General features: G+C 45.1%; 1 protein-coding gene across 3 annotated transcripts in view; it reads left to right on the top strand.

Annotated features, from left to right (window-relative positions):
* Positions 1 to 24,577, top strand: part of FAM3D (FAM3 metabolism regulating signaling molecule D) — a 79,957-nt gene that overhangs the window by 28,104 nt on the left and 27,276 nt on the right. The window contains exons 9-15 of one of the 3 annotated variants that reach the window (XM_072941582.1): positions 7,279 to 7,500; positions 8,625 to 8,787; positions 9,060 to 9,209; positions 10,027 to 10,157; positions 11,376 to 11,636; positions 17,208 to 17,312; positions 19,686 to 19,850. The gene's annotated coding sequence lies outside the window, so the exon portion shown is untranslated. The other 2 variants (XM_072941584.1, XM_072941583.1) reach the window with 2 other exon arrangements.

Below are 24,577 nucleotides of genomic sequence, written 5' to 3'. Positions count from 1 at the left end.
ACCCTCCACCACTCCTACCTCCTGGCAACCATCACTATCATTTTGTCATTTTCAGAGTGTTAAATAAAGGTAAATATATACAACCATTGAGGTTGAATTTTTTTCACTCAGCATATCTTTGAGATCCATCCAAGTTGTTGCCTATATGAACAGTTCATTTCTTTTTATTGCTGAATGCTATTCTATTGTATGGATTTAATGCCGTTTGTTCAATCATTCACTTGCTGAAGGCTATTTGGGCAACTTCCAATTTGGGGTTATTACAAATAAAGCTGCTGTAAACATTTGTATAAAGGTTTGTGTGTGAACATAATGTTTTCATTTCCCTGGGATAAATAGCCAGGAGTGCAATTGCTGAGATGCAAAGTAAATGTCTGCTTAACTTTATAAGAAACTGCCACACTGTTTTCCAGAGTGGCTGTACCATCTTCATCACCACCAGGTATGTATTTGTGAGCCACTTTCTCAGCATCCTTGTCGATACTTGATATTGTTAGTATTTTTTATTTTAGCCATTCTAATGCATATATCATGGTATCTCATCATGGTTTTAACTTGCATTTTACTAATGGCCAATGATGTTGAATATATATCCATGTGCCCCGTTGCTATCTGTATCCCCATTTGTTGAAATGTCTGTTCAAGTCTTTGGTCGATTTTCTAATGGGATTACTTGTTTCCTTACTTTTGAGTTTGATATTCTGGATACAAGTCTTTTGTCACGTATGTGACTTGCAAATATATTTCCCTGTTTTTTAGCTTGGCTTTCCATCTCTTGCCAGGGACTTTCATAGAGCAAAGCTTTTAATTTTGATGAAGTCTAATTTTTCAAATTTTTTTCCTTTATGAATTGTGCTTTTAGAGTCATGTCCAAGATTTCTTTGCCTTAGCTTAGGTCACAAAGATTTTCTTCTAAAAGTTTTATAATTTTACATTTTACATTTATATCTATGATTCATTTTGAGTTAATTTTTATACAAGATTAAAGGTTTAGATCAAGATTCTTTTTTATATATTCAAATCAAGTTTTTTAAAACATTTTTTATTGAGTTATAGTCATTTTACAATATTGTATCAAATTGCAATGTAGGGCACAATTTTTCAGTTATACATGAATATACATATATTCATTGTCACATTCTTTTCACTATGAGCTACCACAAGATCTTGTATCTATTTCCCTGTCCTATACAGTATAATCTTGTTTATCTATTATGCATATGCCTGTCGGTATCTACAAATTTTGAAATCCCAGTCTGTCCCTTCCCACCTCCCTGCCCCCTTGGCAACCACAAGTTTGGTGTGTGTGTATGTGTGTGTGTGTGTGTTTTCTTTTGCCTTAGATGTCCAATTGTTCTAACACCTTTTGTTGAAAAGACTATCCTTGTCTGCAGTCTGGGAGGGTTTTTCCTCCAGCTTCATTCTTTTACTTCAGTATTGCTTTGGCAATTCTGGGTCTCTTGTGATTCCATATAAATTTTAGGATTATTTGTTCTAGTTCGTGAAAAATGTCATAGGTAATTAGATAGGGATTGCATTAAATCTGTGGGCAGTATAGCCATTTTAACCATATTGACTCTTCCAATCCAAGAACATGGGATATCTTTCCATTTCTTTAAGTTATCTTTAATTTCCTTAATCAATGTTTTATAGTTCTCCATGTATAAGTTTTTCACCTCTATGGTCAGATTTATTCCTAAGTATTTTATTGTTTTGGATGTAATTTTAAGAGGGATTTTCTTTACTTTCTTTTCCTGCTATTTCATTGTTAGGGTAAAGAAATGCAACTGATTTCTGTATGTTAATCTTGTATCCTGCTACCTTGCCAAATTATTTTATCAGCTCTAGTAGTTTTTGTGTGGAACTTTGAGGGTTTTCTATATATAGTATGATATCATACGCATGTAGTGACAGTTTTACCCCTTCTATTCCAATATGGATGCCTTTTATTTCTTTTTCTTGCTGGATTGCTGTGGCTAGGACTTCCAAGACTATGTTGAATAAAAGTGGTGAAAATGGGCATCCTGTCTTGTTCCAGATTTTAGTGGGAAGGCTTTCAGTTTTTCACTGTTGAGTATTATGCTGGCTGTGAGTTTGTCATAAATAGCTTTTATTATGTTGAGATATGTTTCCTCTATACCCACTTTGGTAGGAGTTTTTAATCATAAATGAGTGTTGAATTTTATCAAATGCTTTTTCTGCCTCTGTTGAGATGATCATGTGAGTTTTGTCCTTTCTTTTGTTGATGTTGTGTATCATATTGATTGATTTGCATATGTTGAACCATCTTTGTGTCCCTGGGATGAATCCAACTTGATCCTGGTGTATGCTCGTTTTTATGTGCTGTTGAATTCTGCTTGCTAATATTTTGTTGAGGGTTTTTGCATCTGTGTTCATCAATGATATTGGCCTTTAATTTTCTTTTCTGGTGGTGTCTTTTTCTGGTTTTGGTATCAGGGTGGCTTCATAGAATGAGTTTGGGAGTACTCCCTCCTTTTCCATCTTTTGGAAGAGTTTGAGAAGATAAGAGTTCTTTGTATGTTTGGTAGAATTCCCCAGTGAAGCCATTTGGTTGGTCCTGGACTTTTGTTTGAAAGGAAGTGTTTTATTGCTGATTCTATTTCATTTCTAGTGATCAGTCTGTTCAAATAGTCTATTTCTTCTTGATTCAGTCTTGCTGGACTGTATGTTTCCAGAAACTTGTCCATTTCTTCTAGGTTGTCCAATTTGTTTCCATATAGTTGTTCATAGTATTCTCTTATGATATTTTGTACTTCTGTGGTATTGGTTGTAATTTCTCCTTTTTCCTTTCTTATTTTGTTTATTTGTGTTCTCTCTCTTTTCTTCTTGGTGAGCCTGGCCAGAGGTTTGTCAATTTTGTTCACTCTGAAAAAAAACAGCTCTTTGTTCAGTTGATTTTTTTCTTTTTTTTTTAATCTCTATTTTATTTACTACAGAGCTAAAGTAATCAAAACAGCATGGTATTGGCATAAAAACAAACATATGAATCAATGGAACAAAATTAAGAGCCCAGAAATAAACCCACAGACCTATGTTCAATTAATCTTCAACAAAGGAGGTAAGAATATACAATGGAGAAAAGACAGTATCTTAAGCAAGTGATGCTGGGAAAACTGGACAGCAGCATGTAAGTCAGTGAATTTAGAACACTCCCTCACACCATACACAAAAATAAACTCAAAATGGATCAAAGACTTAAATATAAGACAAGACACAATAAACCTCCTAGAAGAAAACATAGGCAAAACATTCTCTGACATAAATCTTAGCAATATTTTCCTAGGGCAGTCTACCTAGGCAATAGAAATAAAAGCAAAAATTAACAAATGGGACCTAATTAAACTTACAAGCTTTTGCACAGCAAAGGAAACCATAAGCAAAACAGAACGACAACCTACAGAATGGGAGAAAATATTTTGCAAATGATGTGACTGACAAAGGTTTAATTTCCAGAATGTATAAACAGCTCATACAACTTAATAATAAAAAAGCAAACCACCCAATCCAAAAGGGCAGAAGACCTAAACAAGCAATTCTCCAATGAAGACATACAAATGGCCAAGAAGCACATGAAAAATTGCTCAATATTGCTAATTATCAGAGAAATGCAAATCAAAACTACAGTGAGGTGTATCACCTCACACCAGTTAGAATGGCCATCATTCAAAATTCCACAAATGATAAATGCTAGAGAGTGTGTGGAGAAAAGAGAACCCTCCTACCCTGCTGGTGGAATGCAGTTTGGTATAGCCTTTAGGGAAAACAGTATGGAGATTCCTCAAAAGACTAAAAATAGACTTACCATATGATCCAGGAATCACACTCCTGAGCATATCTCCGGAGGGAACTCTTAATTTGAAAAGACACCTGCACCCCAATGTTCATAGCAGCAAATGTACACAATAGCCAAAACATGGAAGCAACCTTAATGTCCATCGACAGATGACTGGATAAAGAAGTGGTGGTATATTTATATAATGGAATACTACTCAGCTGTAAAAAATAAAATAATGCCATTTGCAGCAACGTGAATGGACCTAGAGATCATCATTCTAAGTGAAGTAAGCCAGAAAGAGAAAGAAAAATACTATATGGTATTACTCATATGTGGACTCAAAAAAAAAAAAAGAGGGCACTAATGAACTCATCTAGAAAACAGAAACAGACTCGCAGACATAGTAAGCAATCTTACAGTTACCAGGGAAAGGGGATGGGAAGGGATAAATTTGGGAGGTTGAAGTTTGCAAATGTTAGCCACTATATATAAAAATAGATTTTAAAAAATTTCTTCTGTATAGCACAGGAAACTATAGTCAATATCTTATAATAACCTTTAATAAGAAAGAATATGAAAACTAATATGTGTATGTATATACATGACTGGGACATGATGCTGTACACTAGAAACTGAAACATTGTAACTGACTATACTTCAATTTTAAAAAAAGACAATCCTTCCACCATTTTGCAGCTTTGTCAAAAATCAGTTGGCCACACTTGCGTGGGTCTATTTCTAAACTCTTATGTTCAGTTAATCTACATGTCTATCCTTCCTCCAATACCACAATGCCTTGATGACCATATTTATACAGTAAGTCTTAACATGAACAGAACCCTGCTGTAAAACTTGTTCCAGGTATTAAAGGTTAAATTGCTTTCTGTAAAAAAACAAAAACAAAACATCAACAGAACCCTGTTGAATCTCAACTCCTTCACTTATTGTAATGGTAGACAGAAAATGTTCCCCCAAAATGTCCGCATCCTAATATGTTACTTTGAATGGCAAATGGGAATTTGAAGACGTGATTAAAGACCTTGAGATGGAAGACCATCCATTATCTGAGTGGGCACAATCTAATCACATGATTTCTTCAAAGCAGCTTTCCCAGCTGTGGTCAGAGAACGAGAGATGTGAGGACCACAAGAAGGGTCAGAGACATGTCACATTTCTGGCTTTGAGGATGGAGGAAAGGGACCATGAACCAAGGAATGTAGACACCTCTAGAAGCTGAAAAGGCAAAGAAACATATTCTCCCTGAGCCTCCAGAAGAAATGCAGCCCTGCTAACACCTTGATTTTAGACTTGCATTGGACCTCTGACCTACATAACTGTAAGATAATAAATTTGTGTTGTTTTAAGCCACCAAGTTGATAGTAAGTTGTTACAGCCAGAAAATAGGATACTAAAACACTTCCCAAATTTTAGACCTCCACCATGTCATGGAATGCCTCTCCCTCTCAGTTTCTTCACATGGCAAATGGAGATAATGATGTCTCAAACTTTGCACTATTGTGAGAATTAGAAATGCAATGTACAGAGTACTTAATATATGATAGGTTCCATCATCCATTTGAAAAATAAATAAATAAACTATACAAAGAAAGAGACAGTTCTAAGAATAGGAGCTAAAGGGATATTTTAGGGTAAGCATCCATTGTGCATTTTCTGAGCATCCATTTCTTCATCAATCAAATGAGGATAATAAAACCATGAAAACTGTGATCACTGACCCACATTGACCCAGCCTACCTAATTAACTGACAGCCTCGGGAGCAGGGTATAAGGTGGCTTTCCAAACATTCTTAGCAGCCCTTAGGGTTCTATGCACTCTCTCCAGCCAATTACTCGCTTGAACTGAGATTCTGATTAACCTCCAACTACAGGCCTCAATTATACTGGATGAGAGAGCTCCTACTCTAGTATGGACCACCCAAGGGTGTTATAAAACCCTATTCAATGGTTGTTAATTGCATTTACTGTCCCTAGTCACCCAGGACAGGTATTCCAGCTTCCCTGCCGTCAGAGCCCTTGTAGCTCCTCCAAGCACTGGAGCTTCTAGGCAGGGGGAAGATGGCACTCAAGCCTCTCCGGGTTCAGCTGAGCTCTGCAGCTAAAGGTTATTACACGGGATTCTTTCCCCTGGTGTTTGAGGGGAGGTAGTTGTTCAAGGAGAAATGAAGGGTCCCTCCTAACTCTCCTTCATCCCTGGGCCCTTCCCTCTTTCTCTTTCCCCACTGGCTGTGACCTTAGCCTTGCCAGAGAGTTCGTGTCATGCAGGAGAGCCAACTTACTTAGGTGAGCACCTGCCAACAGGGCTGTGAAAAAAGGGATGCCGATCCCCAGTACCAAAAATCACACCTGAGCTGTGCATCAACCCACAGGCACGTTGACAGGTCCCAATATGGCTAAGCAATGTGCTTGTTAAAATTCTCACCTTTGCAAACTTTTGTTTCAAGCGTGTATGTGCAGTAACTGCCCAGGTGAGGGGACACAGTGTTTGGACCCCAACATCTTTACAGGGTTTTTTTCTGAAGAGCAGAGACCCATGGCTTTTCATTCTTCTCTATGTGTTTACATTCCAATTTTCTGCCATGAGTTTGTCTCATTTTAAGGAGGAAAAAAAAGAGAGAGAAAAATTTTTTTTTAAAAGAGTCCTGGTTTAAAGGCAATCTTTTTCAGAGGTCCACTTGTATGGCATAAAATAGACAAGACATTTAAAAAGCCCCCTGATTTGGGCTGTGATTTTGGTAAGATGAATCCTGACTTGCAATTATCACTACAGGTAGGTTGAATGAGTGAGCTCTCAGCCCTGACTTTGTCCTCTCACTGTGGTAGAAAATGAGTGGGGAGATTCAGACCATGGGCTCAGGTAGATGGCCTATGATCAAATCCCCACCCCACTGCTCTCCAGCCATGGAACTTTGGGCTGTAACATTTCATTTCTCTGTGTCTCCATTTCCTCTTTTGTAAACAAAAAGAGAGAGAGAGAGAGACAAAGAGTTTAATAACATCATTGCTTCATATATATACACATTTACATGAGCATATGAGCTGCTTAACACAATGCCTAGCACATAATAAGTGCTCGATAAAATCTGGCTATTTTTCTTATTTGCCTGCAAGCCCCTGTAAATGTTTGGTGTTCATCTCCATTGATTCCAACATTGTATCCTGAGAAACACAGATAAACAGAAGCTAACAGACCTGGTTCTACCTCTTCTATATATTCCACTGTACCAAGAGAGACCCTTGTCCCCCACAGATTCTAACTGCATGGAAGGCCATGTAGATAGCTCTCTCTGCAAGTATAATTAAGCATAAGTCTCAAAACCAACACTCCTCAGGAAAATAGTGAAGAGGTGGTTGAGAGAACTGGAGTTACAAGGTGTTAACAAAATGTGATGGCCAGTCTGCAAGGCGGCCTCCAGTGATTTTCCCCTCTTGGTACTCATACTTACTCCTCACTTACTGAATAGAGCAGACCTGTGTCACCAGTAAGACATTGCAGAAATGATGCCATGTGACCTCTGAAGCTGGGTCATCAAAGACGTGTGGCTTCACTTTGCCCTGTCTTGGATCACTGTCTCTGGAGAAGCCAGCTGCCACGTCATGGGAAATCTCAAGCAACCCTACGGACAGACCCAGAAGATGAAGAACTGAGGCCTCCAGCCAACAACCAGGCCAAACTAGCCAGACATGTGAGTGAGCTGTCTTGGAACAGAATCATCCAGTTTTAATCACATCTTCAGATGGCTGTAGCCTCAGCCAGCATTTTGACTGTGACCTTATCTTAGCCCAATTGGGCTGCTGTAACAATAATGCCATAAACCAGGTGGTTTATGAACAACAGAAATTCATTTCTTACCATTCTGGGGGCTTGAAGTCCAAGATCAAGGGCTGGCATGTTTGGTGCCTGGTGAAAGCCCACTTCCGGGTCAAAGAGAGCCACCTCGTTGCTGTGCCCTCATATGGCAGAAGGGGTTGGGGAGCTCTCTGGGGCCTCTTTTATAAAGGCTCTAATCCTATTCTTGGGGGCTCCACCTTCATGACTTAAAGGCCCACCACCAAATTTCACATTGGGCATTAGGATTTAACATATGGACTTTTGGAGGACACAAACATTCTGTCTCTAGCCAATCTCTTTTGATATCCTATGATTCTAAGCCTGAATCACATAGCCAGTCTGCTCCTCAATGCCTGACCCACAGAAACTGTGAGAAATAATATTTATTGTCTTTTTAAGCTGCTAAATCTGGGGGGGGGGGTATTTTGTTACACAGCAATAGATGACTAATACACAAAGGCTGAGTTACCACAGGACCCATTAACAAAGTTGTCAGAGGTGGGGAACCAGTCAGCACAAGAACATAACACACCCTCTAGCCCTCACCACGTGCTGACCTAATTGCAGAAAGCCGCTGAGCTGATTGCATAAAATGCCAATATTGAATCTGAAGTTTGAGTGTAACAAAGCTGCTTAGCTTCTTGCTTTTTCTGCTCTCCTAGTGAGTAGATCCCAAAATGTACAATAAAATGAGTTTGCATCAAGCATCTTGGACCCAGAGTGGGGTCCCTGAAATGGTGAGGGTCAGAGGGAGGAAGGCAACAGGAACAGCCAAGTGCATTGGCTCTCCTTATCAGTGGCCAGAAAGCCTGGAATTTTCCCTATTGCTTTAAGCCAGAACACCTGGCCTTTAAGGCCTCCCATCACTCAGGAAGAGTCTAGCCTGTAAAAAAAAAAAAAAAAAAAAAAAAAAAAGGCCACATGAAACCCTCCCCTTGTCCAAACATCACTGTTCTTTCCCACTTAGTTCTACTTCAGTTCCAGGTACGAAGCTGCAAGTTGGCAGCCAGGGCGGAAGGCTAACCCCTTGTGAAAGCCTGAGTAATCTTCAAGTCCTGATAGAGGTTGGCCACGTATGAAGAAAATCCACCCAGCAATAAAACATGTTTGGTATAAGGAAACCGGGACAGAAATGTACTTGGTAATGATTAATTTCTCCCTATAACCTGAAACTATCCAGCTCTATGAACAAGCATCCTCTCAAACATTTGTTTTTAATGTTTACACTTGGTGGGTGTGAGAAAAAAACAGGAGCAGAACTCCCCACCAGTCGTGGCCGATGGGATGGGGTCCCCACCAAGCCCCGGCTGGTCTTGGTCAGCTATGTAGGAGACGGGGATAAACTAAACCACTGACCAGGGGCTGGGAGAGGTGAAGTCTACATATCACTAGACATTTTGTTTCATCCCACAGGGAAACATGAAAAGACACTCCCCCAGTTCATTGCTGAGAGTTGACTTCATCCCTTGAGAGGGATTCCAAGACACAAGAGACACTGGTGCCCATCCTTGTGGAGGAATGCCAGGCCACCTCACAGGGAGCAAAGAACCCAGGGCTGGGAGTGTAAGTCCTTTAGCTTCTCTATACTTTAATTTGTAAAATGGGAACAATGATCTTGTATTCTGGTCACCAACCATGCACCAGGCAGTAGTCTATATATCATTTTTCAAATCCCCCAAATCCTGAGAGCTTGTGGGAAGGCTAAACAACCTGCCCTGGATCCCGCTGCTAGCCAAGAGTCAAGCGGGGATTTGGTCCCAGGTGCCTCTGACCCCCAAACAGATGCTGCTAACCGCTGGGCTCTACTCCCTCCTGCCCCTCAGGGGTAGAGTTGAGTAATGCAAGTGAAACTACTGTCAATCATTAAGTGATAACCAGACTTCAGGGCTGGCTGTGGTTATTATTAACTGTTTTTCACTAAAAGAACTATAGAGGTTCTCTTATAAGGTCTTATACGGTCATAGTTTCTAGCAAATGACAGTCCAAAGCAGACCAGTGTTGCATACACGTTTGTAACATACAAGAGGAGGAAAAGTAAACCAAAATATTGAGAGATGAGTGACAAATAAAGAGAAATAAAAGGGACTCATGTTAAGCAAGAAGAGGCACTTGGCACATCCATTCAATTAGGTCCTGTTACCCATCTGCTGAGATCTTAGCCACTTTCGCTGGACCCTAAGAGAACAAGACTCACAAGTGAGTCCTGGCAAATTGTATGCACATAGGCCTTCTGATGAGGACGAAACCTCAATCAGTATTTTCTCTGAACAACATTTCTCATCAAGGTACAGGGGCTTAGTTAAACTAAGGCTATTATCCTTCAACAGAGACTAAAAGGACCCAAGTCAATGAATTTATTTAGCTCTCTTTATGGATTTAGGTCAAGGTTGCCCTCTGCAGTGGATTTCAAGCTTTGTTCTAGTGGCCAAGTGTGAATAGAGAAGCAGCCAAGAGTGAAGACAGAGCTCAGACAAAATCCAGAAATGGAACCAGAGTCATGGTTCTACCACGGTGAGTCTTCTGGGGACAGAAACAATCCTCTGACTTGGTGATAGGGATCCTCCCAAAGGCAGCTGGGGCTTTGCTCCCAGAGCCTCTGCAGAGCCCAGATTCTTCCTGAGAGACAGGAGAGGAGACACAAACTACCTTCTCCCAGAAATTCTGCCTCCTGACTCAAGTGCTGGGAATGTACTGCCCGGCCCACACAGTGGTGTTGAGCATTTCAGTAAAAGGCAGTTCTGAAATGTTAGAATCTTGGAATCATAGCCTCTTAGAATCATATCAGTCCATGACTCCATCCAGGGCACGGGGCATTTCTTACTCATACTTACTCCCTCAGTGCCCAGCACAGAGTCTGACACAGCAGAGGTAAAGAAATGTTTTTGTAACTTTAATACATTTAGGAGCCTCCGTGGCCTAATCTTTGCACAGTCAAGTTCAAATAAGAGGTCCAGCCTCTAAGGGAAATTTTTTTTAAGAATTTCTCTTTTTATCTGTGTTTCTCAGGGTACTGAAAGGGGAGCCAGTTAATAACCCCCAAGGATCCTTACCTATTTGCCCAGTTTCCTCATACAGAGCAGCAGCCTCTCCAGACAACATCTCTCTAGCCCCCTGCACCCCTAGTCTCCCAGATACTTTTCTCCTCTCCCTTCTTCACTCTCATCCCCAGCCCTTTATATCATATTTCAACTCAGGCTCTCCAGCTAAATCCTCCGTTTCTTCTCTGGCCATCTCTCTCCCTACCTTTCTCAAGAGTATATATGACAGAAGTTCTGAGACCTGGGATGGCAAGCTCAGAACCCATCCTGGATGGGAAAGGGGAAGGTGTCAGATGTCAAGGAGGCAGATCAGGGTAGCTAAGGGTAACGTTCAACAGAAAAGACACAGTGGGAAACACTCATCTCCAGCATAGTTCAGTGAACCATACTAGGGGGTTGATACACGCCTGGATAAATAGAAAATCAGAGTCTGCAAAGACCCAGAGCCCACCTCATTTCTCTCCCCCAGAACATCTCTCTGGATTCTCCAGAGTTTCTCCACTTCCACAGGAACACGTCTGGGAATCGGGAACACCCAGAGAGCAGTAGAATCTAGTGGAGGCACATTCCTTCCGGAGCCTAAATTAGGAAGGGCCCGTGAGGCTGTGTCCGGAGCGAGGCTGCAGGCAGAGCTAAACCCACCGAAGGCTGCAAACGGACAGGACTGGCCACAGCAACCTCTCCCTGACAGAAAATTCATGAAGATGTGGCTTGGGAAGACCAAGAAGCAAAAGAAGAAAAGGAGACACAGCAGGAATGGGTGGGTATGATTCTGCCTCTGCCTGGGCCCCAAGCCTAGGCCCGAGGAGGCTCCGGCCCATTTCCACACCCTCTCTGGGAACGGATCATCCAGGACTCCAGACCCAGCACAACCTGCCGTCCTGGGACTGTGGCCTTTACTTCCTTTGCCACCAGGAGTGGCTCCCACCATTAGAGGCAAAGCGAGGCAAAGGTATTTTTGAATGTTCATTCTCTCTGTTTCCCTTTCCCCTGCGAGAGTCTGTCAGTGCTTACCAAGGCCACCCGCAGGGGAGTGAGCCTCATTTGATGTGTGCGGGAGTCCCCATCAGACTGGCCCCTGGAGGCCATTTTTACTAAGTGTGTCAACACCACCATATTGTCCCCTTGCCCTGCAAGGAAAGAACCTGGTATATGTCCCGGCTCTGGAAGCACCCTCTCCCTGCTCACGGGCAAAGGTTGATTTCCTTGCTCACATGTACATACCAAGAGGTCACTGCCTTCTCAGCAGCCCGAGGGGCTGCCTCAGCCTAGTTTTCAGAGGCAGCAACTGGCATATGTTGGGGCAGTGGGTGGGAATGTTCTGTTTAAGCGTTTTCAGTAACTCAGTGTATTCTTCCTTCATTGTGCTACTGGGCAGCCATCCAGTTGTACCAGCTGCTGTCATGGAGATGCTTCTGAAACAGCTGGATGGGCTGCACAGGACACAAGTGGCTGAGAGATAATGTGATTGCACATGAGATGGGGTGGGGGTTATTGGAAAGGGAACAGTGGGAACATTTGATCAAGATGGCTTTGGGAAAGGCAAAGGCTGTAAATAAAAAATAGAACCTTTCTCTTTGGGGCCAAAGTCAGAGAAATCCAATATGGCTTTTGATATAAGAATGAAAACTGAGGATTTATGTTGCTATCAGCACTAAGATGCCAATCCAAGACAGCCTCTTCCATTCACTAGTAAATGAGATGATTTGAGCACCTGCTGTGTGGTGGTCCCTGTGCTCTGTGCTGTGGAGCAGGCATATATGAGAGGCAGTCTTGGCGAAGTCTCCCATCAGACAGAGCCCAGTTAAATCCTAGCTCCTCTATCTACTGGCTGTGTGTCTTTTGTATGTTACCAAATGTCTCTGTGCCTCAGTTTTCTCATCTTAGAAATAATGCCTGGCTCACAGACTGGGGATTCAGTGAGATAGTGCATTGTAAGGAGCATAGCATAGCACATCATCAATGCTTAAAAGTTGGATGTGACTAATTTTAGTAAATTAATTTTTAATAAGATCCAAGGTAGACTCTGGTTAGTGCTACACTGGGAGAAATTCCGAAGAAAGAGAGACAGTATGCATGTGAGAGAAGCAGGGAGGCCCCTTGGATAAGGGGATACAGGAAAAACTTGTAACACCTGTTCCACTCTAAGGTCTGGTTAGAGAAGGTATCCTCGTCTTGAATTTTCACCAAAAGGTTTTGAAGGATGAGAGAAATGTCTGCAGATGAAAATTCAGGAGAGGTGGAGGTCATTTTAAAGGCAAAAATAATAGTTAATAATGATCAATTATTAACTCTCATGTGTCATGGAATCAAGGCACACCAATACCATCAAAAAAGAACAAAAGCCACAAACTTAACAATGACATAGTGTTTTCTTACAACTATTGTAAGATGCATCTGATTTCAGATATATTAAAAGGTGGGGGAAAAAGTGTACATCTGAGAATCAGTGAAGTATGGTATTTGCCATACTCTGTAATAATGGTAATGCATTTCAAAAGCAGTTTTTCATTGAATCCTCACAACTAAATAGGTATAAAATAGGTGTAGTGGAATCTATTGAGGCACAGATCACTGGATTGGCCTAGTAAATATTGTAACAAGCAAACATTGGAGCTGGTGATCAGATTCAGAACTGCCTGACAAAAAGTTCAGGGCCTTGTGCACCATGCTATACACAGAAGACCTAAAACCCAGAGCAGCTGAATGAGAGGTCCAGAGAGAAGCACCGTTGACTAGGTCAGAGTCTAGAGAGCCCTGAATGCCAGGCTGAGGACCAGCCATCCACTCCAGAATCGTTGTGGAGCCCTGCTGGATGGCAGGCACTGTGCTGGGTACTGAGGGGAGGGCAGATCCCCGCCTTCATAGAGCTCAGGCCGAGCAGAGGACCAGCAGACGGCCAGGACGTTCAAGGGCATGCGTCCCAGGGTGAGAGTGTGCACAGCGTACAGGTCAACTGAAAAAAACGCACAATCTGAAAGTTGAGAACGATGTGTTACTGCTTTATTTGGGGACAATGCTGAGGACTGCAGCCCAGGAGACAACCTTAGTAGCTCCAAAGAACTGTTCCCAAGAGGTAAGAGAGGAACCAGGATATACTGAAGTATTTGTTGGGGGGAAAAATGTAGTCAAACATCAAAAGATTCCTGCTAATCACAAAAAACATACATCTCAAGTTAATGATTTTAGTGCTTTTCTGTGTGTGGGAGGATGCAGGAGTCTGGGCTCATTGAAACTATTCCTTTCATAGGCATCTTCACTGTCTAGGACCAGTAGTCTGTTTTTCTCCATCCTGAATTTCCCCCAGGGTGCACCGTCCAGGTGGCTGCAGAGGCTGATGGCTTGATGGCCGACAACATTCACGGTTTACTGAAATGGCAGGCAGCACTTTGTGTGTTTATGTAGCAGTCTACACACACATAGGAGGACATACACATGGGATGAAACTTTGACCTAGTGCTGGGAGATCAGGGAAGGCTTCCCAGAGGAAGTGACTTTTCACGAGGACTGGAAGAACAGGTCAGAAGACAGGAAGGTATGGCACCATGCAGTGGTGCTCACCAAGCATCCCATGTGCTCCCCTACATTACCCAGCCTCCCTTGCAGTTAGGATAAGGCCATGTAACCAATTCCAGCCAATAGAGGGGGAGAGAAAGGAACCTGTGACACTTCCAGGCTGAGTCGGTGAAGAGCCAGGTGCCTCATCCAACTTCTTTTCCTTTGCATCGGTGACTTTGGAGGTCACTTCTCCTTATGGAGAAGGACCAACCAACCCACACTTTAATTCATTAAGTGACTGAAATTTGGGGGTTAATCTATTATCACCATGTAGCCTAACTGATCGTGACTAATCCAGTAGGAAAGAGTGTTCCATGCAGAGAAAACAGAATGTGCAAAGGCAAAAGGACATGGGAACTTGGAGGAACTGAATACTTCCTTTGCTGGAGCAAGAGCATGAGGGGCTGGCGGCATGAGATGAAGCTGGAGAGGTGGGGGTGCCTCCTGGGGCCCTGAGGCCATGTAGGAAGCTTGGGCTGCCGTGTCTGAAAGAATGGATCAGAAGCAGAGTAGACCAGGTGATGGATGCTGGAGACTCACAGTTCTGAGCATGAATATACAGATGTGAGAACTACCACAAGGTGGAATCCATGTGGGGAAGGAGAGAGAGCTGGATCAAAGTTGCCTCCAATGTCTTGAGCTTGAGACATCCAGATAATGACGTGCTCAACAGGAATGGGGAAACCCAAAGAGAAACTGATTTGTGGAGGATGCTGATGGGTCTGACTTGGAACCTACGGAGGCTGAGGTTCTAAAGGAGCAACGTCCAAGGGTGTCTTCACCCCCTGAGGCAGCAAGTCCTCAGCGCCCATCAGGACCTCCTGCAAAGGAGAAGGGCAGTGGAGCCAAGGGTTTCACAAAGAAAGGCATCAGCTGACAGGCAGGAGGCATCCTACTCTGAGCCAGGGTCCGTGCTGTGAGCCTTACCTGCATCATCTCATTTAATCCTCGTGACAACCCAGTGAAGCTACCTCTCTTTTTAACCTCATTTTATAGAGGAGACTGGGGCTCAGAGAGAGGAAGTGACTTGCCCAAGCAAGCTCACACTGTTCGTCAATACTGGAGCCAGGACTGGATCCCGGATGAATGGACCACATGCACGCCACAGCGATGGGTGAGGCTGAATCTTCCCCATCAATCTTAGTGAAGACAAAACGTGAGCCTGACAGAAAAGCATGGAGAACATAAGGCTGTAAGGTACTGTCCATATCTATCACGGTGATGATGACAACAATGGTGACGATAAAGAAGCATCTGTAAGAACTGAGAACAAATTTCTTCCATTTCATTTGACTTTCAGATTTCTTTGTTGTTAGATTGTTTCTGCCAATTAACAGGAACAAACAAGGCAGAAAGGAAAAAATGAACAGCACAGCCCCTTTGATGGCATCTATCCCAAACCGTGTCAGAGAACAGGTCTAATTTTGCTTTTCATTGGGCCCAGGGGTCCCAGCCTGGTGTCTAGCCCAGAGAAGGTATTCATTAAATATTTGCTGATGAACAGCTGAATGGATGGATGCCACAAGGGTTGGCCATACTTAAGTACGAGCTTCCCCTCCCCACTCCAAAGGTGTCTGCTTTCCCTGGGCTGCGCTACCCTCAGACAGCCCCTGGGAAAAGACCCACCAGCCCACAGCCTAACTGGCCCACCCGCTCAGAGCCTAGCCCTGGGAGGGAAGCTTTGGGTCACCCACCCTGTACCACGGCTCCCTGGACCTCTGCTTACCCTTCAGTCCCTGAAGAAGCCAGACCCCACTGCCGAAAGGCAGATTCCAGCCAGCGTGGCTGCCCGGGAGCTCGGAAGGGTGAGCCCTCCCCTCTGGAATGAAGGGACTGTAGCTATGAACCTCAATTAAAAAAGAAGCCACGAGGTGGCCACAAAGGCCAGCTCCTTCCTCTCCAGCCATCAGACTCCCGGCTCCTCTCGAACCCTCCTTACAGCCTAGAAAAGCAGGGCGGCTGCAGCTTGCATTCCAAGGGGTTTCTGCGGCTTTGAACCTGAGCCCACCCCGACAGAGGACTCCACCCAAGGAGGATGCTGTGCCAGGCACTCAGCTGAAAGGAGAGGCTGGTGGAGGGTGACGTTGAGTACTGGTAATGACCTTTGCTGTGATGATTACAAAATGACACCTGTTACCTGTAGAAAATGTAAGGTGAAAGAGAAGAGTTATGTCAGGAGGAAAATTAAAATGGCCATAATCCCACTTCTAAGAGACAGCAGTGCTGGAACTTTGCTGCATTTCTTGCAGACTTTTCCTGTGTATGTGTGTCTGTTTCTTTACATTGTTTGAATGGGAATCCTTCACAGAATACAGCTTAGAAATCTGTGAGCGTGTATAAAGGAGAAGCCAGACCCCGTCTCCAGAACATTGCTTAGCCCTCCCTACTCCCATTTTTTGGCAGCCAAGAAAGATGAGGGGAGCTCCAGAATTATGGTTGGACTGAAGGTGAATGATGCTTGATACTGAAGTTCTGGCCACCCTGACAAGTGGAGGTTTGGAGTGAGATTTAACTTGATTAAGAAAAATAAAGAAATATGACATTTTTTACACCCATGACCTGGAGTAAAATTCATACCAGCTGAATGGATGGGTGGATTGACAGATGGCAACTTGGATAGCAGGCAAAAGGGAGAGAGCGCAGCAGAGAGAGGAACAGAAAGGAAAGAGAGACACACATATATGCTTGTAAGTGCACAGAAAATTCTAGAAAGGTATTTAGAAATTGTGAAAGGTCGGTAAAAGTGGGTATTTAAATGGTTATTTGAGCAGGCTCTACACTGATCTGAATATTTTACCATGAACAAGCATTGCTCTCATAATTCTTAAAACATGTGAAATAAATTTCCCACCCTAAATGTTATAAATACGTTAGGTTGGGAGGTAAGAGGGGATTAAGGCTGCAGGTGAAATTCAGGTTGCTAATCAGCTAACCTTGAAATAGAGAAATTCTCCTTATTATCTAGGTGATCCCAGTGTAATCACAAGGGTCCTTAAAATCGGAAGAAGGAGGCAGAAGAGAGTCAGAGAAAGAGACAGGACGATGGGAGATGAGCCACAAGCCAAGAAAGGTGAGTTTCTCTAGACACTAGAAAAGGGAGGGAAACCAACTTTCCTCTGGAACCTCCAGAAAGGGGCGCAGCCCTAGACACCTTGATTTTTGCTCAGTGAGACCCATGTCAGACTTCTGAGCTGATCCAGCCCCCCTTTCCCTCCCTGCACCCAGAGCCGCAGACTCACACCGTGGACGGTGTGGCTGGGCTGCCGGTGCCCCGGCCTCCACGCCCAAGAGCTCCTGCCCCCGCTGCCAGCTCCAGCCCTGGCATCCAGAGAAAGACCTCCATTCCGGCCGTTGGTCGTTGCTGTTGCACATAGCAACAGCAGTAGCACTAAAAGAAATGAATGGAGGAATGAATTATTAATGCTTGCAAAAGAAATTTCCAACTCTCTTTGTATTCTCTCATTAGCTGTGTCTCTCATGCCACGGCACTGATTTTATTACACAGCAGATCAAGGCACAAGGCACACATGGCCACATCGGATTGGGCCAGTTAATGAGAGGGAGGAAAACTATAAACTGTTGGTAGTTTATTGACGGCGCCACTTGGTGTGGTAATGCTGTGTGCCTTACTCCCTGGGCTGCCACGCACACCTGGCTTCCTTTTGTTATCAAGGCCCATGGTTGCTGCAAAAAATGCTGCTGATCTGATGCTGAAGGGGGCACATAGAGATCCCTGCCTAGGTCCTGGTCCAGTTTCCTCTCAAAGAAGAGAACTAGGAAAATCGGGGTGGTGGACATTATTTCATTAGTAAACCAACTCTTCCGTCTTTGGGCACCCAGGAGGCCCCATACAGCCTGTACAGCACACACATTTGTGCACCCCTGTGCACACACACGCACACATCTGATGAGGACCCAGGAAACACATTCGCATTTATGGGTACCCACTCTTAGACACACACTTGCACACATGCAGTGATGCTCTCCTGCCATTCGGTCTCAGACGGGCCAGGGGTGGGTGCTGCTCCTCTGGGCTGTTCCCTTCAAACAAAGCATTCTAATTCAGAAACTACTCCAGCTCTAGGAAAATAATCTTCAGATTAGTTTGTCTGCCTGCCAGGAACACTGGGCCATGCCCAGTTTTTAAAAAGCCCCTCATTTCAGGAAATGCTTGGAGCCTCTAGGTGTTCTAAATCCCCCGGGAAGGTGCTGCTGCAGTGTTCTGAGACCCTCATTGCTGCTTGCAGCTCTCAGGGTGTGTGTGTGTGTCTGTGTCTGTGTCTGCGTCTGTGTCTGTGTCTGTGTCTGTCCCTCAGCCTCCTGCTTGCTAGCTGTGTCACCAGGAGCAAATTACTTAACCTCTCTGTGCCTCATTTTCCTCATTTGTAAGTTGTGGGTAATCATAGTACTGCCCTCAGAGGGTTGTCATTAGGATGAAGTCAGATGACATGTGTGCCTCATTTAATGGAGCAGCTGGTAGATAGTAAATGCTCCACAAATACCAATGCCGTCACTATTATTCCTAGTCCCACACTCATCTGCGCTCGCACATACACACATACACACACACTCACTCACACACACACACACACACACACAGAAGTAGAGGCAGTGCTCAAGATCTGGCCTTCCATTTGGATGGCTCGCTCCTCCATGGTTTTGAAAGCATTTTGATAACCAGTTTCTCCTTTTTGCCTCGTAAGAACTTGTGAGTTAAGAAGGCTGGAATTACTGGTCGCATTTAAAAAGAGAAAAGAGGAAGTAAAGGTGCACAAAGACCATAAGACATGCCTGCAAAAGTTCACTGCAGTGTACTTACAACCACACACATGCGCACACACATAGAAATGATCAAAAAAGCCAGCAGTTGAAGAGCATAAATGAAGACAGTGCTTTGCAACATGGGATTGTTAAGAAATCACAACTGCAAGTTTCCAGTGACATGGGAAATGCCTCGTCTCTAAGGTTCAGTGAGAAAAGAAGGTGACACACTGGACACACAGGTAGAGTTTTATTACACAACCAAGGGGAGGAAATAGGTCAAAATATTAACTTCATTCCCAAGGAAAGGTTATATTTGCCTGCTGTTTTCCCCTTTACACTGTTAAATGTTTGCCAAAATTTTCATAATGGGGCTATATTCTTTTTATAATTAAATAAGAGAAATAAGCTGTTGAGCTGCTATGAATCTCTGAGTGCACGCAGCTGGCTGTCGCCCTGCCTTCTTTGATCTCCCGCCCCCACCCACAGTCTGGCTGCGTCCCCTCCCCCAGGCTCACTTCCTCCCCGGTTCCTCCTGCTGCCCCACCCTGGCCCAGAGCCCCAGAACAGGTGAGAGCACCTTCCCTTGCTCACTGGACCCTCCCCTCTGGGGAGGTCGTCAGCATGGGGTGGCTTGCTCTTGGAGGAGTTTGTCACATTGTATTTTGTTTTACATTTTCAGGCAGTGATTGAGGTATTGCGTTCCTGATGAAGTTGCTCAAATCCCCACCCAAACCTCCTCTGCCAAAGCCAGGAGAGCTCCGTGGAAGAGACACTCACGGCCCAGCTGAGCCAGGGCTCCAGGTGGCTCCTCAGCCAGAGAAGGCTTCAGGCTCATTTCCTCTGGGTGAGCCCTTAGATTAACTTCCTTCTTCCTGGTGAGATTGTTTAACAGGGCAGGGAGCATTTACGGTAAGCTCTTTGAAGGAGGGCAGAGCCCAGGCAGAGCCTGGAGGAACTGGCCCACCTGAGGTGCCTGTGAGCTACTTAGTTCCCCCCTCTGGGCCTGCTGCATCTGGAGGATCCATCGGGGAGGCCCCAACCCATCAAGGACCCAGAAGTCGGACGCAGCTGGTCCAGGGTGGTGGTTGGCTGGGTCAGGGACGCAAGGCACCAGCTGGGCCATCTCGCCTTCTCCACTGAAGCAGGGACGTGGGAGCCGTAGCCCTCAGGTATGTTTCCACCAGAATGGAAAAGGTTACACCTCTGGGTCCACATTATTGAGAGAAAGAAAAATGGAGATGGGGTGGGTAGAAAATCAGGAGTGAAAGGGCCTGAGAGGCATGAAAGGAGAGGAAGAAGGAAACCACAGAATTAAAGAGATTTCTGAGATCAGACTCAGGAAGGCAACAGATGTCATCTGAGGGGCCAAGTCTGATCAGTTAATAGTGCACCATGGTGAGGATTCTGGGGTTGGGTTCAGGCTCTGTGCGAAGACCTGCTATGACTGATTAGTTATGTCTGCAATGGGCACAAGAATGCCGGGGATTTCATATCCCACATTGCAGGCTTTTTTTCCCTTAACAGCAGGGACTCCTTGACATTTATTCATTCGTTCACTCATCTATTCATTCAAGAAATGGATTTAAGCATCAACTATGAGCCACACAAATACTTGAAAAAAGAGTGACAAAAGAAGGAGTGTTGTTCTTTGTCCCAACACTCATTTCCCTCTGAAAATAATCATCTGAAAAGCTACAACAAAGGAGCTTGGTCTTGAGAGATTTTCTAGCTGTGTAGTGTCAGCCTAGTCCTTTCCTTTTGCTAAGCCTCAATTTTCTCATCTGTAAAATGGGAGTGATAGTCCACATCGCCCCTATCTTTCCCTGTAATTCTCATTGTCTAGGCATCTAGGATAACAATCACTAAACATAAAATAGCACCTACTATGTACCTAGCCAGGCTCGCTGCGAAGTACTCTCTATGTAATAACACATTTACTCCTCATTTCACCTCTATGAGGAAGGCACCATTAGGACTCCCATTTTACAAATAGGGAAATGAGGCACTAAGGGATTAAACAGCTTGCCCGGGGACTGTGGCTGCAGTTTGTGCTCCCTACCACTGCCTCAGTGATGTATTCTGAGTCCACAGCTGGAATAGAGCTGGTGCAAAAATATTCTTCTAGATGATTCATTCAATGAGCGTTAACTGAGCCCTTCCTGCTTTTGAGGTACAAGGGTACAATGACTAATAGGACAACAAAACTGATACGGTTCTAGCTGGAAAGTGAAAGAGAATTTGCATAGATAGTTGTTGCAAAATAGTTTTGACATGTGTAAGGAGACAGCCCAGGAATCAGAACAGACTTCTCTGAGGTTAAATTGCCAAGAAATGCTAGTGGGATCAGAGGGGAGGGGAGGGGGGCATCTGGCCCACAGCTGAATCTAAGAGAAGGGCTGGAGAGGGAGGGGAGGAGGAGAGGGCAGTTCTGCACCGAGAGGGCAAAGGCTGGTGGTCATGCCCAGGCCGAGCACATCTGTGAGGAGAGTTTGACTTTGCCCAGTGTTGGCTCAAGTCTATCCATCTGTCTGTCTGCTTTAGTGAATCTTGCCAGCCTCCCACACAAGGCTGACCACTGCCCACCTGAAGCCACACCAGGCTGGCCAGTGTTAGACAGGCAGCGCTCATCCAGGAGAAGCAGCTGCCACTGGGGTTTCTGTCTTGTGGTCAGTGTTTACACATCTTTTTCTGAGCTCAACTCCTGGGCACCTCCATTCCACTAAGAATTTGGGAGACTGCAGGGCCAAGGGGTGTTTCCTGGGGTGGGGGATGCTTAAAGCCATCATTTGCCAGTACTTCCCTGAGCTGGGCAGCTGCTCCTCCTCAGACGAGACCAGCCCGTCTAATACTGGCAGGCCTGGTACAGCTTCCGGGGGGCTGGGTGAGGGTGGCAGCCTCCATCCCACCTGGACTCCCACAGGACAGGCCCCCTGGAGAGGGACAGGCACTTCCTGTGGTCGGTACCAACACCTTGCTCTGGGAGGCTCTGGGAAGCAGGAGTGGGAATACCGAGGTTTGCACCCCAAGGGCATGACCTGGGGAGAGGAAGATGTCAAGGTCATGGGCACAGCACTGCCTTTGGAGGTTGAATCCCAGCCCCTCTTTCCCCTAGCTGCGTTTGTTGGTGGCTCACCTGTCTGAGCCCCCTTACCTCAGAAGAATGGGGACATTCTTAACTTCCTTGGAGTTTTGACTGAAGTGAATTTGAGAAACACAAAGTAAAGTGCCTATCAGGATGCCTGGCACCGAGTAGGTGCAGAGTAAGGGTAGAGCTGTCATGAAAGCTGAGCACCACCTCGTGCTGGGCGCTCACATCGTACTGGGCATTTAGATGTGATTACATGCTGTCTCAGGAGCTCACAGTCTGCCAGGTGCAATAGTAGCTAGATGACAGAGTAAAAGGCAGGGATGGGAATGCTGAGAGAGAGATGTGTACAAGTTCTGTGTGATCACTACAAACAACCGTCATAACGGTAGGCGACTCGTATGTAGGGTTGACTGTGTCTAGAATGGTGTCAAGAGCTTTACATGGATTATCTCATTTAAATATAACAACTTTGCATGGTAGGTCTTACTATCCCCATTTTAAGATGAAGAGCTGAGGTCTAAGGAGATGAGATAACCTGGCCAAACTGGCTGGGCCATGACCGGTGGAGAGAGGCTTTGCACCTGGGTCCAGGGTCCAGGGTCCACACGCTTTGTCTCCACGTCCCTCCCACATGCATGCATTGAGGAGAGAGCAACAGAGGCCCCAGCAGAGAGACCTCACAAAGGATGTGGTATTGCACAAAATCCTGCATCCCCCAGGAGAGAGAGGGCAGCCCTGGTGGAGAAAACCACATGATCAGAGGCCTGGAGGAGGGAGCTGGGAGTCCACAGGAGGGCGAGCGAGAGAGGCTGGGAGCAGGCACACTGCAGGGGCCTCGATCACTCTGCAGACACAGCTGGTTCTACATTAGAGGAATATTCTGGTGAAAATGTCAGGACCAAAGTGGCTTCTGGAAGGGAAGCCAACAAGAGACCGTTGGCTAAAGACACAGAGAAAAGGCCAAGCTTTGGCCTGAATTTTTAGGCCTCTGCAGATGCTAAAGTGTCCAAGCCTCAGGAGGGATGAGGCAGGATGGGAATCTGAGTCTTTCTCACAGATGTAACTAGGGTTTGAAATGGGAAAGTCCTTGTGGGTCAGGTAGTACTCAATTCTGAGTACTCTTGACAAAAACGAGCTCAAACCAGCCTCACAAATAAAGGACCCGTGTTGGCTCATGTAATGGAAAAGCCGAGAGATGATCTCACTTCAGGCAAGGCTTGATCTAGGCGCTCAAATGACACTCCCAGGACTCGATCCCTAAGATTCTTCCCTTCTTCTCAGGAGGAAGAGTGGAGGGCACAGGGCCACCCCCAAGGGACAGGACAAGGGGCCTGCTTCATCAGCTGTCGGTGCATTCTTGCACTTAATCTGCATGCTGGTAGGGATTGTGTTGGCCATGGACAGACAAGGAAACTGAGGCTGAGAGAGGACTGTGTCCACAGTCCCATGGCAGAACCCGATGGGGCTCTGAAGCACCCACTCTTAATCACCATGTCATACAGACTCACAGTGCCCCGGTCAGGTGAGGCCTCTGCAAACCTGAAGGTGCAAATATGGTTAGAGCTGCCGTGGACTGGGGCCTTCTGGGTGCCAGGCACTGAGCAAAGCACCTTCGGGTGATACTCCAGTCAGGTAAACAGGGAGAAAGGTCGTTCTAACCCCCAACACGAGGACCAAGGACGGGCAGCTGAGCCCTGCAAAGCAGGCAGGGCCCTTCATTTACGTACTGTCTACAGGCTTTGCCGCTACGGTGGCTGAGTTGCGTATGGTGACGGAGAACATGGGGCCCCACAAAGCACAAAATACTTCCTTTCTGCTCCCTTCCAGAAAACTGCCAAGCCCTGGTCCAGAGGAGCGGGACAAAGTGGGTTTGTCTCTGGGATCTTTTCTCCCTCTGACTCTGACCAGCTGTGAGATCTGACCTCTTTGGGCCTCAGTTTCCCCAGATTCCTCACTGAGCTGCTATAGGATTAAACTAGTTAAAATCAGGAAGCATCTCAGGGCAGCACCCGGCACATACATTTGTTGTCTTGTTCTAGGAAACAGCCTAGGAACTGGGGGAGTAAAGCCCTCAGAATCCTGCCCCCCTGATATCTTCTCACATCTTCGGCAGCACAGCCCTGTGTGGCCCAGTCATTCTACATTGGCCAGAGCTAGAGAAAACCATTAAAATCAATAAATAAAATTAAAACAGGACATAATGGAAGTAATGGGTTTATTCCCTCTGAAATAAATGTCACTGGAACAAATTGTTTTAGCCACCAGCCTTACTGTCTATGGATATATTCATTGTTTATCTCCCTCTGTATTGGTGATGTGATCAATAATTGCCTATACATACTGGGAGTTTACAAGAAGAACCATTTAGAGCGAAAGGCGCCTCAGTTACTGTGATTACTTCACACAGGCCCGCGTCGCGATGGTCAGTGTTCAGAACAGCCTGGTGGGGTGGGGGGCAATTGGAAACTCAGGGTAGGGGCAGC

The sequence above is a fragment of the Vicugna pacos genome, chromosome 17 (genome assembly GCF_048564905.1).
Source record: "Vicugna pacos chromosome 17, VicPac4, whole genome shotgun sequence".
Lineage (NCBI taxonomy): Eukaryota > Metazoa > Chordata > Mammalia > Artiodactyla > Camelidae > Vicugna > Vicugna pacos.
Note: the sequence above shows the minus strand (reverse complement) of the source record. Positions and strands in the feature narration are given on the sequence as shown.